The sequence below is a fragment of the Oryctolagus cuniculus genome, chromosome 7, assembly GCF_051225735.1.
Source record: "Oryctolagus cuniculus isolate XC-2025 breed Fujian yellow rabbit chromosome 7, ASM5122573v1, whole genome shotgun sequence".
NCBI lineage: Eukaryota > Metazoa > Chordata > Mammalia > Lagomorpha > Leporidae > Oryctolagus > Oryctolagus cuniculus.
Window position 1 is genome coordinate 99,947,983 of NC_142873.1, and position 7,128 is coordinate 99,955,110.

Consider the following 7,128-nt stretch of genomic DNA (forward strand, 5'->3'; position numbering starts at 1 on the left):
GCTCTGTTGCCAGGCAGTTTCTGAAATCATCCAATCACAGCCTGTTGTCAGTCAGGCTCTGTTGTCATGTGGTTTCCAAAGCTATCCAATCACAACCTGTTGCCAGCGGCCATCTTGGCACTCAACTGATTAATATTAAGATTTCAAAATTGTTGGGGGATTATTTGTGGTGGGGCATCAGTATATATATATATATATATGTGTGTGTGTGTGTGTGTGTGTATGGTATGTGTCATCTAGCACTAGTTGTGCCTACACATTTTTTGAGAAAGATTATATACATGATAGATCAATTTACCATAAATTAGAAGATGGAACAAATTAATAGCATAATAATAATAGCACACCGGTTTTTGTATTTATATATATAAGTACTTTTTTATACACACACACACATATATACACACACACACACACACACATATATATATATATATATATATATACACAAGGTGGCTTAAACTATCCTTCTTTAAAGTTATATAGCATTAGGCCGGCGCCACGGCTCACTAGGCTAATCCTCCGCCTAGCGGCGCAGGCACACCGGGTTCTAGTCCCGGTCGGGGCGCCAGATTCTGTCCCTGTTGCCCCTCTTCCAGGCCAGCCCTCTGCTGTGGCCAGGGAGTGCAGTGGAGGATGGCCCAAGTCCTTGGGCCCTGCACCCAGATGGGAGACCAGGAGAAGTACCTGGCTCTTGCCTTCGGATCAGCGTGGTGCGCCGGCCACAGCACGCCAGCCGTGGAGGCCATTGGAGAGTGAACCAACGGCAAAGGAAGACCTTTCTCTCTGTCTGTCTCTCTCTCACTGTCCACTCTGCCTGCCAAAAAAATAAAAATTAAAAAAAAAAGTTATATAGCATTATGAACATAGGAATCAAAGGAAAGTAGATATGTTCTATGACACTGAAACTAAAATGAATGATTTTCCTGAAAATTAAAAATGCAGGAAAATAAAAACATAGGTTGGCTTGTTTAACATAGTATTCCCTACATATTTTCAATTTAATTGTATCCACTTTGATTATAAATAAGAGAGTAATAAGATTTGCTTTTTAAAATACTCTAGAAAAATTTGGAAGATAGTTTTAAACAGACAGCATTTGAAGATTGGAAGCCCATGGGCTTTTTTTTTTTAATTACAAATTTTAATTTTTAGAGAAGTTTTATGTTTATAAAGAATTGAGCAGAAAGTACAGAGTCCCTTTATAGTCTTCCTGTGCTCCATTTCACACCACTTGCAATGGTGTGGTATAATTGTTATAACCAATTAGGCAATATTGCTCCATTACTATTAAGTAAAGACAATGGTTTTCATTAGGATTCATTGCAGATTCTACAGGATTTGTGAAATGTATAATGCCATGTATTCTGTATTATGGCATTATACACTATAGCTTTCTACTTCAGAAATTTATCTTCCCTCACTTAGTCTACTCCCAAAACCCCTACAACTACCGGTTTTTAAACCGTCTCATTAATTACTTAATAAAATTTACAAACTATTATATTCAGGTCATGTTGTCAACACTGGAGAAATAACACTGAACAAGGAAGATCAGGTCTGATTTTCCATGGTTCTATTCTACTATAAGGGTGACGAGGAGGAGAGAAATAAGTAAATACAATATTTCAGAGTTTAAAAATAAAATTGGGCATTCAATAAAAAATAGATGTGAGGGAGTACACTTCAGATTGGATGAAGTGAGAATGTGTGACTTTTGAAATAAGCCTGAATGATAACAAGGAACTTATTCTAAAAATGCTCATGGAAGCTTACACCAGACAAAGTAAACACAAATGAAGTCTCTGGTATAGGAAAAACATTTTCTATTTGTGTGTCTTTATGAAAGAACGTAAGTTTCTAACAAAAGTAGCAACACAGATTATACAATTTTTTCTTGCCAAAAAAGCAAACAGGCATCTCTGAATATGTAGATCTTCCAATGGTTGGGACTGCACACCTGGAACATGCTGTAAAGTAGAAAAGTAAGGAGGGCATCAATGATTACGTCAGCCTCACCAGAAAGAATCAGAATATGGGGGAGGGGGGTTTGGGTTACATATTAGCCAAAGATGGGACAATTTGAGCAGCAATGAAAATAATTCTCAGGTAAATTGAAAATATCCAAAATTTTCAAGTTCGTAAGTTTGTAAAGCATGTGGGGAAAAATTGACATTTTTGGAGGAATCCAGGAAGTCAATTCATTGTTTTGAAAATTAATGAATCAGTTATAGAAGAGAACATTAAAAACAACAGTTAATGAATAGGTGAATACAATGTAGCAAGTTTTGAGAAGACTGAGAGATACAGGTCAGAAAGTGTAAAGGAGCTAGTCAATGTACCAAGATAAGCATTTTGTACTGTATATTAATTGCAATGGAAATTCAATGAATGTAATAATAATTATTAATCATAATTAAGAAGTGGAAAACATGAAGGAAAAAGAGCTCATCATCTGAAAAGGGAGATGTGCTAGGATTTTCTGAAAATTACATTTGATAGGAAAATGTAGCATGAAGTACAAAAATATTAAATATCATTTCATGATTTTGTGTTATACATTTTAAATAACACTAGTAAACGTGGCTGTGTTACTCATTCAGCATTGCAGATACGTATACAAACTATAAGCCAATACTCATTTGTACTTGATGCTTCCAAGTGAGTATGGCAGGAGAAAAAAAGATATAAGGAATTTAAGATGTTTGCAAGAATGATTATGTTTTTGGATTAGGAATTTTAAATGGATAAAGAGGAAGTGAGGAAATGAGTGAAAATTCAAAATGGACTTTAAGTCTTAGAATGATTGAAGGTCTGAGCAAAAGTAAATGAGTTAGAATAAAGAATTTGGGGATTCAAAGCAGAGTAGAATACTGAAAATGTGGTTTTGACATGAGTTACCATTATTATGATAAAAATTAACAAAAGACATTGGGAGTGTTTGCATGGGGTAGAGCAAAGTAAAAGATCATGAGAGTTCAGTATTTTAAGATTTCTGAGGATGAAGGTGGGCAGGGATGGGTCATATATACAAGTGTTAGCGTGGATGTTAAAATAGACCAAGGTGTTAAAAGGAACAGTAGGTATCATAGAATATTTGGATTGATTATGGATGGGATTTGTTCAGACTGGTAAAAGCGACAATTATAGAACTGAAAAGAACAAAGTTCCAGGGGGAATTCAGGTGAATTGTTGCAAAGATGACTCCTGGGCAAATAGTGAAAGAGTATTTTTAGGAAACATATGATGTTAAACCACTTTACCTCAGTCAGACTCAAGCTTGTGACATGCAGAGAAAATGCAACCGGGGAAAGTGTTTACTAAGAGTTTTTCAAATGATAACGATCTTTAATTCCCACATGTGTCAGGGAGGTATTTATATATTCAGAGTTCTAAGTCCTGAGCAATGTCTCTACCTTACGTTTTAGTTGGAAATGACAAACAGGAAATAATGAAGGAACATATAATTACTACATAAAGCTCATCATTACAATGTATTTAGAATTTTAATTTACCAGTTTCTTAAATATCGAGGCAGATTATATGTGCTTGGAACTCATTGAGAATGAAGGGAATTAACCACAAAACAGATTTCCAATGACTACAAATTACCTTAATTGAGTTTAGATTGTTAAACCTTGTATTCCCGGGATTAGCTCCACTGGATCATGATGTGTTTATTCATAGTTGTTAGACTGAATTTGATAACATATCATTTAGAATAGTTGTATCTATGTCTGAGAAGGATGTTGGTCTGTAGTCTTTATAATGGTTCTATCTGGTTTTGAAATCATGATAATGTTGTCTCCACTGAATTAGTTAAAAGTACTTCTTCTTTCTGGAGAGATTGAACAGAATTAGTCTTAATTATTTCATAAATATCTGGTAGAAATAATTAATGAACAATCTCCGTCTCAATTTTATATAGTAAGAGGTTTTAATAAGAATTAAATTCAACCTATTTATAAATGATGGAGCTATTTAGTTTCTGTATCCTTTCTTGAGTAACGTTGTTAATTTATGCTATTCAAACAATTATTGTATTTCATCCAAGTTGTGAGAATAAAATTGTTTATAACATTCTATTCTTCTCTTTCAGTATTGCAGAATTTGCAGTAGTGTCACCTTATTCCTGATAGTAAGAACTGATGTCCTCTTCATTTTTCTTGATCAGCATGACTAGAAGTTTATCAGCTTTACTAGTTTCCCAAAAAACTAGCTTTTAGGCCATCAATTTCATTAATTCTTATTTGTTTTTCTTTTTTTCTTATTACTTATTTCATGGACTCTTGCTCTGATCCCCACTATTTACTGATGCTATTAATTTTGGATTCATTTTCTTTCGTTCTCTTCATTTATTCAGCTAAAATTTGAGGTCATTGACTTAAATAATTCTTTTTGTATAATATTGATGTTTAATGCTGTAAATCTCTCCCTAAGGCTTTACCTGGCTTTTGTAAATTCTTTTATGTTGTAGTTTCCTTTGTATTCAGGTCAAAATATTCCTGATGTCTCTTTTGATTTTTTCATTGACTCATGTTTTATTTAGAAATGTGTGTTAATTTCTAAGCATTAGGATAATTTTTAAAATATTTATTTATTTATTTATTTCAGAGAGTGAGAAAGAGCAGTCCCATCCAATGGTTCAATCTCCAAATGCTTCCAGTAGCCAGAGCTGGGTTATTCCTGGGGCAGTGACCAAAACTGGAAACAAGGAATGCAATCCAGCTCTCCCATATGGGTGGCAGAAGTTAAATTACTTCAGCCATCCTCACTGTCACCCAGGAAGTGAATCAGGAGTGAGAGCTGGAAAGTGAACCCAGATACTCTGATGTGGGATCTGGGCCTCTTACCCACTGGGCTATATATTCATTTATAGGAACAAAAAGTCTACATTTATTGATTTTTTAAAAGATTTATTTATCATTTATTTGAAAGGCAGAGTTACAGAGAGACAGAGGCAGAGAGAGAAAGGTCTTCCACCACTGGCTCACTTCCCAGATGGCTGCAATAGCAGGAGTTGGGCTGATCCGAAGCCAGGAACCAGGTGCTTATCCTGGTCTCCCATGCGGGTGCAGGGCCCAAGCACTTGGGCCATCCTCCACTGCACTCCCGGGCCACAGAGAGAGCTGGATCAGAAGCTGAGTACCCAGGACTAGAACTGGTGCCCATATAGGATTTCAGCACTTCAGGCGGCAGCTTTACCTGCTGTGCCACAGTGCCGGGTCCATATTTATTGATTTTTACCTTAAAACAATTGTAGTTATAAATGGATCTTGTTTTACTTAAATCATTTTATTGTTTTATGACACAGTATGGTATATTTTGGAAAATAATTTGTGAGCACTTGTAATGAATGTGTTTTTCTGATGTTGTTGAAAGGTCTGTTCAATCACATTAGTAGGTCAAGCTTGTGAAAACTGTTTAAATGTTTCAATCCTTCCTGATATTTTACTGTGATGCTTCGACCATTTTTGAGAGAAGAATATTGAAATCTCCAATATTCTTGGGCATGCCAATTCTATCAGTTCACTTCACCTCAGTTGAAACTCTATCTGATACATTTCCTGTTTAGGGCTGCATTCTTTTTGATGAAATGGTTTTTGTCTTTATGAAGTTACTTTTTTCTTATCCATGTGCCATTGTTTTAGTTTTTATTGCTTATGTAACAAATTAGGAAACACATAAAGTAACCTAAATTTAGAATCTTTTCTGTATGTTAGAAATCTGAATGAAATTGAATGATTGAATCTGAATGAAATGGAATGAAAGTTAAGGTGAAAGCCTTGTGGTCCTTCCAGGAGCATCTGCCTAGAGTAGAATCAATAGTTTTTCTTATCTAACTTGTAAAGGTAGCCCACATTACTTGGAATGGGGGCACCTTCCTCCATTTTCAAAGTCAGCAACATTTCATCTCTCTGGCTGTTCTTCCAACTCACATCTTCCTGTGACTGTGACTGGCTAAATTCTCTACTTTTAAGAACACATGGGCTGGCGCCGTGGCTCACTGGGCTAAACCTCTGCCTGCGGCGCCGGCACCCTGGGTTCTAGTCCTGACTGGGGTGCCGGCTCTGTCCCGGTTGCTCCACTTCCAGTCGAGCTCTCTGCTGTGGCCCGGGAAGGCAGTGGAGGATGGCCCTGCACCCGCATGGGAGAACAGGAGGAAAAAGTACCTGGCTCCTGGCTTCCGATCAGTGCAGCGCCCCGGCCATAGTGGCCATTTGGGGGGTGAACCATGGAGACTGTCTTACCTTGACAAAGATTACTGAAGCATGACTAAAGATGTATAAGCATTCCAATAATAAGGCCATGACTACAGGGGTAATTGCTGCAATGCTGTCTACAATCCTGTACTCCAGGCGCTTCTTTCCATACTTGTTTACAAAATCATCGGTGGACTTGATGAAGAAGGGAAGGGAACCGTACAGCTTTGACGCAGTGGGATCATACCAGCGAGACTCCTTCAAGGCTGGAGGATCTGCCAGTGCCATGCTGCAACCCATGCTGGACAACCAGGTTGGCTTTAAGAACATGCAGAACGTTGAGCACATCCCACTGACCTTGGACAGAGCCACGCGACTGGTGAAAGATGTCTTCATTTCTGCAGCCCAGAGGGACGTGTATAAAGGGGACGCACTCCGGATCTGCATTGTAACCAAAGAAGGCATCAGGGAGGAGACTGTCCCCCTGCGGAAGGACTGATAGAGGTGTTGTTAGTGGAACCCTGGTTAGTTCTGATCTGGGACTTTTGGATGAGTTTTGTTAAAAGGAGTGAAGTATACTCAATTGTGTTGTAACGTGTTTTCTCTAAACAAAACAGATCTAGGAAGCAGAATTTCTTCTCTTCCTTTTCCTCATTCTCACATTTTTCCTTCAGATGTATTTTTGTATAAACGAGTCATGTCAGTTTTTTCTTAGACTTATTAGCAAGAAATTTAATTATAGTTGACCTTTTTGGCCAGTTTATCTTGTGAAGAAGGCACTTCGTGCATGAACTTGCCTGAAAAGACGGAGCAGGGACGGTGTTTATCAGAGTTTTATTAAGACTTGGATGAATGTAAATGGACTATCTTAAAAATCTTCATTCCTGGGACTATTAAGCAAACAATGTAGACTGGCTGTTTCACA

The 7,128-nt window shown here is 37.3% G+C and overlaps 1 pseudogene across 1 annotated transcript; it reads left to right on the forward strand.

Annotated features, from left to right (window-relative positions):
• The first annotated feature begins 6,239 nt into the window (after positions 1-6,239).
• On the forward strand, positions 6,240-6,780 carry LOC100347415 (proteasome subunit beta type-1 pseudogene; annotated as a pseudogene). The gene has a single exon (XR_016236740.1). The product of XR_016236740.1 is annotated as a proteasome subunit beta type-1 pseudogene (transcript).
• The last annotated feature ends 348 nt before the right edge of the window (positions 6,781-7,128 follow it).